The following is a 12,068-nucleotide window of genomic DNA, read 5'->3' as shown; positions in this document are numbered from 1 at the left end:
CATAGTGCTGAACTCTTTTAACTTTTGCTTGTCTGTAAAACTTTTGATCTCTCCTTCAAATCTGAATGAGAGCCTTGTGGGGTAGAGTATTTACATTTTTCCCATTCATCACTTTAAATATATTATGCCACTCCCTTCTGGCATGCAGAGTTTCTGCTGAAAAGTCAGCTGATAGCCTTATGGGAGTTCCCTTATATGTAACTTGTTTTTCCCTTGCTGTTTTTAATATTCTCTCTTTATCTTTAATTTTTGCCATTTTAATAACGTGTGATCCTCTTTGGGTTGATTCTGTTTGGGACTCTCTGTTCTTCCTGGACCTGAATGTCTGTTTCCTCTCCCAGGTTAGGGAAGTCTTCAGCTATTATGTCTTCAAGTATGTTCTCTGTCCCTTTCTCTCTGTCTTCTCCTTATGGGACCCGTATAATGCGAATGTTAGTATGCTTGATATTGTCTCAGAAGTCTCTTAAACTGTCCTCATTTTTTAAAATTTGTTTTTCCTTTTTCTCTTCAGCTTGAGTGTTTTCCACTGCTCTGTCTTTCAGTTTGCTCTTCTATTCCCCTGTATCATCTAATCTGCTGTTGATTCCTTCTAGTGTATTTTTATTTGTTATACTTTAGCTCTATTTGGTTCTTCTTTATATTTTCTAACTCTTTGTTAAACTTCTCACTGTGTTCATCAGTTCTTCTCCGGAGTTCCTTGAGCATCTTGACCACTCCCTGTCCTTTAATATTTTTGTTGTGAAAACATCCACAGTGTTTTCCAACTTTGTTCTTAAACAACTACAGGTTCTCGCACATTTCTTTCAGGTCCTCTCTCTCCCTTTCTCCCTCCCCGTTCTGATACAGAATAAAAACAGTTCTCTTCTCTCAGGATCTGGCCTGGGTCTCTGCACAAGCCTCCTGCGAGGTCTTGTTGTCCTTGACCATGCCTCCCCTTCTTCTTTTCCTCTTCCTGAAGTTTCCCTTTTGGCCCTGACCCTTTCCCCATGCCCACCCACTGACCCACCACCCACTGAGACTGAATGCAATTGAGTTGAGTGCGTGGAGCACTCAACTCAATTGCATCAAGAAACAAGGTAATCCCTCTCACTCCTGTTGTGCCTGTGACTCTCTTTATAGTCTCAGCTGCTGTCACTAAAAACTACTGCTTGCATTTGCCATCCATTCCCTCCATTCCATGGCCTAGGTCTTACTGGGCTCTGTCAAGGGCCATTTCCAATGGCTTTTTGGCAGCCCAGGCAACTCTATCAAGACCCAAGTGAAAGAATAAATAAATCTGTTAGATTTTTAAAATTGGCACCAGCATTAAGTATCCATTAATCATATTAAAGGAGATAAAATATTTTAAGGGCTTTGACAAAGTGGAAAGTAAATTGTAGATGCAAAAACAATCATCTGTTAAGTAGCAAAGTTGGGTGAGGGTGGGAGTTCAGAAAGTTAAAATTGACTTCTTGTTAAATGAAACCCCTACATGTTTCCCTACTTCAAGGGAAAGAAATCCAACATTGCACTGGGATATATTAATTATTATGGAATGAAAAGATTATGATTAATGAAAAATCATTATGCTAAATTTATTAGTCATACTTCGAACATATACTCCAGTTTTTGATCACTATGCTCTTAAAAGAATATAAGGGGCTTCCCTGGTGGCACAGTGGTTGGGAGTCCGCCTGCCAATGCAGGGGACACAGGTTCGTGCCCCGGTCCGGGAGGATCCCGCATGCTGCAGAGCGGCTGGGCCCGTGGGCCATGGCTGCTGAGCCTGCATGTCCGGAGCCTGTGCTGCGCAACGGGAGAGACCACAGCAGTGAGAGGCCCGCGTACTGCAAAAAAAAGAAAAAAAAAATTCATTTAGGAAAAGCCACAAGAATTGTTTTTATTGAAACTATCTTCAAGAAAATAAAAGGTGTTGAGAAAATATTATTTGTTTGATGTTTTCTATGCAACAGCAAGATTGAACAAGGAAAATATGCTTAGATTTTTCTTTAGAAATTGATTGGTTGGTAGTTTGAGCAAAAGAATACACAGATACTAAAACTGGCTGGTAAGAGAGGTGGTCTTTATTGATAGGGACATCCAGGGAGAAACAGGTAGTCTTGTGTTGAGTATGGCAGGCCGTCAGAAAGCAGGGCTTCCTCAGGTTCTGTAGCTACCTCCGCATTCCAATTCTAGGATTGCAACTTGAGACCAGACACTCTGAGTCCTTCCCATGGTGCTATTGTTGAGTCCCAGTTACTGAGATTTGAATTCTGACATCTCAAATTTTGTTTCTGCCTACATGACTGTCAAAACTTAGGGATGATAAAAAGGCTTTCTGATTTCTGAAGGGACACTCCCAGGGAACTTTATCTCAACTGTAAGAATCAAAAATACTCATCCTTTAGCCCAGTTTAAAGCCCATTTATTTTCATTTGTTTACTTCATTGTTTGCTTGTTTTTAGTTCTAAAACTTCTCTGGACCCTCGTCTTCCTCTTCATAGCAAGCAGCGTCTCCCCCTACTTGCTGCATCTTTCCTTCAACCCAGTGGATCACCAGGGTCTTCATGGCTGATAAAGAACTGTTCAAGGGGGCACATTGTAGGCTTCATTGTTTACTCTCTTGTAGGTTCTGCTCTTGCGATTTTTATGCTCCTAGGGGACCCTTCATAGTAATCCAGCCTCTTTAAACCATTATTTTGTTTTGATTCCTCTAGGTAGCTTTGGAGGAATGTCTAGCCATTGTGGAGACCCAGATGCATTTCTTTTCTATCTTTCCTTTTAAAGGAGGCAGTAAGAGTGTTCTTCGGGAGAAAATGCTCCAACTGAAGACTGTGATGCATCAACCCTTAGAGAAGAAGGGACCTGCTGAGAGGGGAGTGAATGAGCAGAAGACTCAGCCTGAGAAAGCAGGATTCTCCTCTGTGTCCCACAGTGGGTAAGAGACTCTTTGTTCAGAGACTTCTTCTGTCAGAATTAAGTCATTGCTATCGTAGCAGCTTTCAGGGTCTGTATTCAGGCTTTGTACCTAAACTGTAGTGCTTTCTCTTAAGACCTCCCTGGAAATTCTGTTTTTTTTTTTTCTTTTTTTGCGTTATGCGGGCCTCTCACTGTTGTGGCCTCTCCCGTTGGGGAGCACAAGCTCCGGAAGCGCAGGCTCAGCGGCCATGGCTCACGGGCCCAGCCGCTCCGCGGCATGTGGGATCTTCCCGGACCAGGGCACGAACCCGTGTCCCCTGCATCGGCAGGTGGACACTCAACCACTGCGCCACCAGGGAAGCCCCCCCTGGAAATTCTTTAAAGAAATGTCTATAGTATTTTTATTTTATTTTATTTTTTTAAAAAGGTCCACAACGTGGAACCAAGTTGTGTTTGATCTTTTTTAAAAGATTTTTTGATGTGGACCATTTTTTTAAAAGTCTTTATTGAATTTGTTATAATATTGCTTCTGTTTTTTGTTTTGATTTTTTGGCTGTGAGGCATGTGGGATCTTAGCTCCCTGACCAGGGATCAGACCTGTACCCCCTGCATTGGAAAGAGAAGTCTTAACCCCTGGACCACCAGGGAAGTCCCTGTGTTCTTATTATTAATTACTTTATATTATTCAGAGAAATTTGGTTTTATTCTAACAATGCATGTATTCACCAAATATATGATCTCATGGGTGCTTGAGATTTAATGGACCTCTTCCAGTCACGTGAGTAGTGTCTCTTTTCTTCACTGATGGGAGCACATACGAATCTCCTGTTACCTGAGATGTTTTGATGGTGAAAGCTGACCCACATCAGTGCCTGAGGAGGTAGACTTATACAGAGGCTCCTCCATCTCCACCCCATTTTCTTGGAAGCTCATGCCCCTGGTTTCTAGAATGGCAATTTGGATAAACTCAACATTTTAAATTTATTTTTTATTGAGGTAACATTGGTTTATAACATTATATAAATTTCATGCGTACAATCTTATATTCCTACTTCTGTATACACTACAGTATGATCAACTCAATTTTACAAATAAGCTTACAAAATTGCCAAATAATGGCCTGTTGGCTAGATTTGTCAGTCTGTCTTTAATGGCTGTTTTCCTATAACTTTTGGAAGGCATTCAATTAATATGGGGATAATCTATTATACAGTTACCTGTGAGCACCAGTTACTGAAATACTAAATCATCACTAACTTGCTTAGTGGTTGAAGTGCAGCTTTGGAGGTGGTTAGATTCTGCTTTATGCTCCATTGGGTCACTGTCAATATGTACCACTTAAATTTCACTGACCCGGAGAATAATGTTAGAGCTAAAATAACCTGAGAGTTATTTTAGAACTGAGAACACTCAGGCCCAAAAATATGGTTGCTTGATCACAGTTGCACAGTAGCCTTCAGCAGAAATAATATCAGAATTCTGGGCCCTCAATTCACAAAGCCTACACTCACTTTATCAAACCCATTGAAAAAATTTATATTCTTGTGATCATTCTTTTTAAAAAGTAGACTTTAGGGCTTCCCTGGTGGCGCGGTGGTTGGGAGTCCACCTGCCGATGCAGGGGACACGGGTTCGTGCCCCAGTCCAGGAAGATCCCACATGCCGCGGAGCGGCTGGGCCCGTGAGCCATGGCCGCTGGGCCAGCGTGTCTGGAGCCTGTGCTCCACAACGGAAGAGGCCACAGCAGTGAGAAGCCCGCGTACCGCAAAAAAAAAAAAAAGTAGACTTTATTTTTAGAGCAGTTTTAAGTTCAGAGCAAAATTCATGGAAAGTACAAAGAGTTCCCATATACCTATCCCTGACCCTGCACATGCATAGCCTCTTCCCCCAATATCAACATCCTGCACCAGTGTCGTATATTTGTTGATATTTGTTGCAATTGATGAAAACATCATTATCACTCAAAGTCAATAGTTTACATTAGGGTTCATTCTTGGTATTGTACATTCTATAGGTTTTGACAAAAGTATGATGACATGCATCTACCATTACAGTATCATATAGAATGACTATTCACTGCCCTAAAAATACTCTGCTTCACCTATTCATCCTTCCCTCCCTTTTAATCCCTGGCAACCACTGACCTTTTTACTGTCACCATAGTTTTGCCTTTTCTAGAATGTCATATAGTTGCAGTCGTACACTATCTAGCTTTCTCAAACTGTCTTCTTTTACTTAGTAATATGCATTTAAGATTCCTCCATGTCTTTTAATAGCTTGCTTGTTCATTTCTTTTAAGAACTGAAAAATATTTCATTTTCTGGATGTACCACAGTTTATTTATCTGTTCGTCTACTGAAGAACATCTTGGTTGCTTCCAAGTTTTGGCAATTATGAATAAAGCTGCTATAAACATTGTGTGCAGATTTTTATGTGGACATAAGTTTTCAACTCATTTGGGTAAATAGTGAGGAGTGTGGTTGCTGGATCATATGGTAGGAATATGTTTAATTTTGTAAGAAACTGTCTTCAAAAGTAGCTATAGCATTTTGCATTCCCACCAGCAATGAATGAGAGTATCTATTGCTCCACATCCTCACCAGCATTTAGTGTTGTGAGTGTTCTAGATGGTCGCCATTCTAACGATGTATAGTAGTATCTTATTGTTGTTTTAATTGGCAGTTCCATGATGACATTGATATTGAGCATTTTTATATGCTTATGTGCCCTCTGTATATCTTCTTTGGTGTCTGTTCAGGTCTTTTACCCATTATTTAATTGAATTGTATGTTTTCTTATTGTTGAGTTTTGAGAGTTCTTTGTGTATTTTGGATAACAGTCCTTTATCATATATGTCTTTTTCAAATATTTTCTCCATGTCTGTGATTTGTCTTCTTACTCTCTTGACCATGTCTTTTGCAAAGCAGAAGTTTTAAATTGTAGAACTTGGTATTGTATCTAAAGAGTCATCACCAACAGCAGGAACTAACACACCATTGTAAAGCCATTATACCCCAATAAAGTTGTTAAAATAAATAAATAAAAAGTTAAAAAAAAAAAAAGGAGTCATTACCAAACTCAAGATCACCTAGATTTTCTGTTGCATTATCTTCTAGGAGTTTCATAGTTTTGTGTCTTACATTTAGGTCTATGATCTATTTTGAGTTAATTTTTGTGAAGGGTATAAGGTCTGTATCTAGGTTCATTTTCTTTGCATGTGGATGTCCAATTGTTCAGCACCATTTGTTGAAAAGACTATCTTTTCTCAATTATATTGCCTTTACTCCTTTGTCATAGATCAGTCAACTATATTTTTGTGGGTCTGTTTCTAGGCTCTCCATTTTGTTCTATTGATTTGTCTATTCTTTCACCACTACCACACTTTCTTGATTACTATAGGTATATAGTAAGTCTTAACGCTGGCAGTGTCTGTCCTCTGACTTTGTTCTTCTCCTTCAATATTATGTTGACTTTTCTGGTTCTTTTGCCGCTCCATGTAAACCTTAGAATCAGTTTGCCAATATCCACACAATAACTTGCTTGGGATTTTGACTGTGATTGCCTTGGATCTTTAAATGAAGTTGGGAAGAACTGACATCTTGACAATATTGCATTTTCCTATCCATGAATATGAAATATCTCTCCAGTTATTTAGTTCTTCTTTGATTTCCTTCCTCAGAGTTTTGTAGTTTTCCTCACATGGGTCTTGTACACATTTTGTTAGATTTATACCTAAATATATCATTTTGGGGGGTGCTAATGCAAATGGTATTGTTTCAATTTCAAATTCCACTTGTACGTTGCTGGTATATAGGAAAGAAGCTGACTCTTGTATATTAACCTTGTATTCTGCAACCTTACTGTAATCACTTATTAGTTCCAAGAGTTTTTTGGTTGATCCTTTCAGATTTTCTACATAGACAATAATGTCATTGCAAACAAAGACAGTTGTATTTTTTCCTTTCCATTCTGTAAACCTTTTATTTCTTTTCCCTATCTTATTGCATTAGCTAGGAATTCCAATATGATGTTGCAAAGGAGTGGTGAGAGGGGATAACCTTACCTTGTTTCTGATCTGAGTGGAAAAGCTTCTGGTTTCTTACTACTAAGTGTAATGTTAGTTATATGTTTTTGTAGATATTCTTTATCAAGTTGAGAAAGTTTCTTTTTATTCCTATTTTGCTGGGAGTTTTTTTTTTTAATCATGAATAGGTGTTGGATTTTGTCAGATGCTTTTGTTTTGCATCTATTGATAAAATCATGTGATTTTTCTTCATTAGCCTATTGATGTGATGAATTACATCAGGTGATTTTCAAATGTTGGAGCCAGCTTTGCACGCCTAGAATAAATCTCACTTGGTGTGTTGTATAATTCTTTTTATACATTGTTGACTTCAATTTGCTAATATTTTGCCGAGAATTTTTGCACATATGTTCATGAAAGATATTGGTTTGTAGTTTTTTTCTTATAATGCCTTTGTCTGATTTTGATATTAGGGTAATGTTAGCTTCACAGAATGAGTTAGAAAGTATCTCCTCTGCTTCTATCTTCTGGAAGAGACTATGGAGAATTGGTATAATTTTTTCCCTAATTATTTGGTAGAATTCACTAGTGAACCCATCTGGGCCTGGTGCTCTCTGTTTTGGAAGGTTATTAATTATTGAATCAATGTCTTCAATAGATATAGTTCCATTCAGATTGTCTATTTCTTCTTGTATGAGTTTAGGCAGATTGTGTTTTTCAAGAAATTGGCCCATTTCATCTAGGTTATCAAATTTGTGGGATTAGAGTTATTCATAGTATTCCTTTATTATCCTTTTAATGTCCATGGGATCTATAATGATGTCCTCTCTTTCATTTCTGTTATTAGTAATTTGTGTCTTCTCTCTTTCTTAGTTAGCCTGGCCAGACACTTATTGATTTTATTGATGTTTTCCAAAAAAAACAGCTTTTATGCAAAAAAATTACCTAGATACATTTTAATTGTTAGTGTGATAAGTGCTATTTATTATTTGGAAACTGGCTGAGAGTAAATAATAGACCTGTAGAATCCAGAATAATAAATGTGGTTCAGAAAAGAGCCTTGTTTTAAAAGTAGAATTAGCTTTATTTATATCTCAGTGACCCCTGAAAGTCAGAAGAAGAGGATGCATGGTACTGATAAAGATACTAGGTCGGGAGTTTGAAGCCAAAATTTTTAATGATGGCTTTTCCACCAACCAATTATGGGGGTTCAGATATATCTCCCCTCAGCTTTATTGAGATTTTTTTGACATATGTCAAATATGTCTCTTATTCTTTGTGAGCCTCAATGTCTTCATCTGTAAAATAAGATGAAGTCCCTTCCTGAACTAGTATTTTATACCTCTTGATGGACTAGGATGTTAAAGGGTCTGTTATCTTAGTAAATGCAGCCAAGACTGGGCCTTGGCCCCTGATGTATATCTATGTGTCATGTGTGTGTTTCTTACAAGGAACACTATGCTAATATTATATCCTGAGATAGAGCTGAAAGAGCAGATAGGAGAAGAAGCATCTTCTTAGTTGGAAAAAGAGAATAACAAGAAGAAGGATGGAGATGATGGTGGTGGGATGGGAACGGGTAGCCAAAGTTCGTGTGAATGAGAAAGTTAGAGGGAAATGAGTGTAAAAAATCCAGAAATGACAACATTGAAACTATTGGATAACTAAAAATAGTAATTAGTAAGAGTTTATTGTGCACATACAAACAGTTCATGAACTGGGAACTCTTAGACAGTTAGAATGAGGCTCAGAAGTATATTGTTATAAGATAGCTTATATAGTAAGAATGCAGAGGCTGTTTATTATTTACAATGATTTGTTATAGCATTAGAGTTTTCCTAATGATAGAGGTTTGGTTAAAACTGGCCACCTCATGCCAGTTTGGGGGAACAGCTTAAGTTTTGTTTATGATTTTCAAAGGCACTTACAAGATGCAGCCCATGTAATTTTTTCTTGTTTTGCAGATTAGGTTGAGTTTAGCTTCAGTAATTTTCTTAATACTATAATCAAAGATTTCATTGTCATTATCTATTTTAATATCTGTGTCATTATATATAGGAGTTCAGTCTCCATCATCTGAGTCAAACCAAAGGGTGCAATTAAAGAGTGAGTCCAGAACATGTCCTAAGTCAAGTCCAGTACCATTAAGGTTTTCTATACATAGGGACGGATTGCCAGCAATGAAGTTTACAGTGATTACAGGCCATCCTTTGGCTTCTGAAGCTTCCTCTCAATGGCAGATTAATTAGCCATCAGTATTAGCTGAATGGCCAAAGGATGGATACTAAATCTTTCTGTAAGGCCATTTTTCCTGTCATCCAAGTATGTGTAAAACCTGGTTCTAATATTAACTGAGAGTCTCCCTGAGCATTTAAGTGGCTACACTTAAATAATAATAACATAACAATCATTAATAACATAACAATCATTTTGATTAGTAAAGGAGGGTATGCACTGAATGGTGGACCTTAGTGGGTAGAGAAAATCCCTAACAGAAAAAGGAAAATGAGTTTGAAAGTTTTGTGTTTATAAAATAGCAATATCACAATAATTGTTATAAAAATAAGTCCTGGAAGAGAATGGGGAATCCATCAGAATCATGTTCTGTGATCTTGGGTGTAAGCTGTCTACCTGATGTCATCTGCTTTGAGGGGAGATTTTTTTTTTCCTGGAAATCTTTCATTTTAAGTCAGCTGAAGGTTGACAAGTTCAAGAGTCTGGTGGTGGTGCAGGAAGGCTTCTCTTCAGTTGAGAGACATGGATCCAAGTTTCAATATCCTGTAATTTAACTGCTGTGTGAGAAATTTAAAAAAACCTGGTAAGCCCCTTTCCATCAAGGTTCAAGTGGAGTTTTTCATTGATGCCTCTTCCAGAATACCTAGTCTCCAGTTTCCAGTGTAAGGGATACAAAGTCCTCATCAGACCAAGGATCTCTTTAAGTCTCCTTGACCTGTTGACTGTAAGCTTTTGAATATTGTATTAGTGCCCTACAGTATTGGGTCATATTAGAATTTACAAGGGCAGGATGTGCATGAGGTTCTCTTATCAAAGGCATGGGTTGTCCAGTGGTGATTTCACAAGGGTGTTAATTTATGTTTCCCAGAAGGTGTTGACCTCATTGTCATGAGAGCTGAGGGTAGCACTTTAGGCCAAGCTACTCCTGTGTTTTCAGTCAGTGTTGCCAATTTAAATTTTAGAATGCCATTGGTACGTTCAACTTCCCTAAAGACTGAGGCTGATAGGGACAATGATAATGCCATAATGTTTGAATAACCTTGGTTAGTTGTTTTAAAACCTGTCTAGTGAAGTGAGTCCCTCTAATATTTGAAATTTCATTTGGGATTCCCCACAATGGAAAAACATTTTCTAATAATTTCTTGACTACAATGTTGGCAGCAGCTTTCCAACATGGGAAAGCTTCTATTCCTCTAGGCACACCTTTACAAGTACATATTGATAGCCCCTAAAGGAGACAATTGAAAAAGTTTAATTGTAAATATTCAAATGGTCCAGACAGTGGGGGAGCAGCCCTTGGAGTTACGTTAATGGTTTTACCCATGTTATATGATTGACAGTTTAAACATTGATTATTACGTGTCTTGCTAATTTAGAACAACCATATCACTAATGTTTTTTCATAATTTGAGTCATTTTGTCAATTCCATTGTGGGTAGTCTCGTAAAGTGCTTGCAAGAGTGGTAGTTTGAGAGATTCAGGAAGCACCAGACAGCATTTGGGCCCTCTGCAAGTCCTCTTTTTTATGTTAAATATTCGTCCTTCTTCATGACACTTTTGTATCTTTCAGCATCAGATACAATTTTTTGCCTATTACACAAATTGTCTTAAGTAATCTGATTTGGTTCTACCGTGGATGGTAGGTTGTGGAAATTCAGGAAAAATGGCTATGTGCCATTTTATGGAGTTCATTTAAATTACAAAGTTTTGGTACCTTAGTAATTTCTTGAGTAGTAGCCTTAGCATGAAAGTCAGCCATCACATTTCCCTGGTATTCAGGGTCTGATCAGTGGGTATGAGCCTCAGTGTTTTTTTTGTTTTGTTTTGTTTTGTTTTGTTTTTTGCGGTACACAGGCCTCTCACTGCTGTGGCCTCTCCCATTGCAGAGCACAGGCTCCGGACGCGCAGGCCCAGCGGCCATGGCTCACAGGGCCCAGCCGCTCTGCGGTATGTGGGATCTTCGCAGACTGGGGCACGAACCCATGTCCCCTGCATCGGCAGGTGGACTCTCAACCACTGCGCCACCAGGGAAGCCCGAGCCTCAGTTTTTATGACAGCAACTTGTGAGGGCAATAATAGTGCAGAGAGGAGGTCAGCAACCTGAGGTCCATTTTTATAGGTGTATCACTGGACTCAAAAATCTCTGTTCCCAGAGCATGCCAAAGCCATGGACCACTGTGAAGGCATACCTGCTATCAGTGTAGATATTTGCAGTTTTTTCTTTTGCCAATTCACAGGCTCAAGTGAGGGTAGACAGTTCTGTAGGTTGAGCTGAATTAAACTGAGGAAGGGACTCCTCTTTCTAACAGTTCGTGTTGAGTAGTTACAGTATATGCAGCTTGATGTTCCCCTTCAGAATTTGTGGCATAGGAGCCACCAACACAGAGTACTAAATCTGGGTTGGCTAATAGGGTTTTCTGTAAAACTCTTCTAGGAGTTAGATTTGGGGAGCCAAATCCAGCACCGTTGAGTCTCTCTCTGTCAGGTAAGTGTAGGAAGGTAACAGGGTTTAAAGAGCAGCAGCAAAGAATGCTCAGATTAGGAGGCAGAAGTAGAGTCTCATGTTAATCTACTAGCTAAGAAATGGTGTGTACGCTCAATGTTTAGCAAACTTTCTGCAACATGAGGAACCTGTAAATTTAATTCACTTCCCTGAACAAGTTTCCAGGAGGATCCCACAAAGGAATTTAAAGGCTGCAGCTACTGCCTTTAAACAATTTGGGTATGCCCGGGCCACTGGACCTAATTGTAGGCTATGGGTCTATTTTTTTCCTCCAGGTTTTTGCATAAGAACTTCCAAAGCCTGATTATTACATTCCTAAACAAATAGCATGAAAGGTTTAGTGTAGTTGTCGGGTTGGGGGCAGGGGGCGGGGGGTGGGGCGGGGGAGGCGGGGGGGGGGGGGGGGTG

General features: G+C 38.9%; 1 pseudogene; it reads left to right on the top strand.

Moving 5' to 3' along the window:
- Positions 1–2,795: 2,795 nt before the first annotated feature.
- The window catches only part of LOC103079332 (myomegalin-like), a 20,889-nt pseudogene continuing 11,616 nt past the window's right edge, over positions 2,796–12,068 (top strand).

Source organism: Lipotes vexillifer, unplaced genomic scaffold, assembly GCF_000442215.2.
Source record: "Lipotes vexillifer unplaced genomic scaffold, Lipotes_vexillifer_v1.1 scaffold1034, whole genome shotgun sequence".
Classification (NCBI taxonomy): domain Eukaryota; kingdom Metazoa; phylum Chordata; class Mammalia; order Artiodactyla; family Lipotidae; genus Lipotes; species Lipotes vexillifer.
The sequence above is the reverse complement of the archived record's forward strand: the minus strand, read 5'-3'. Positions and strand labels throughout refer to the sequence as shown.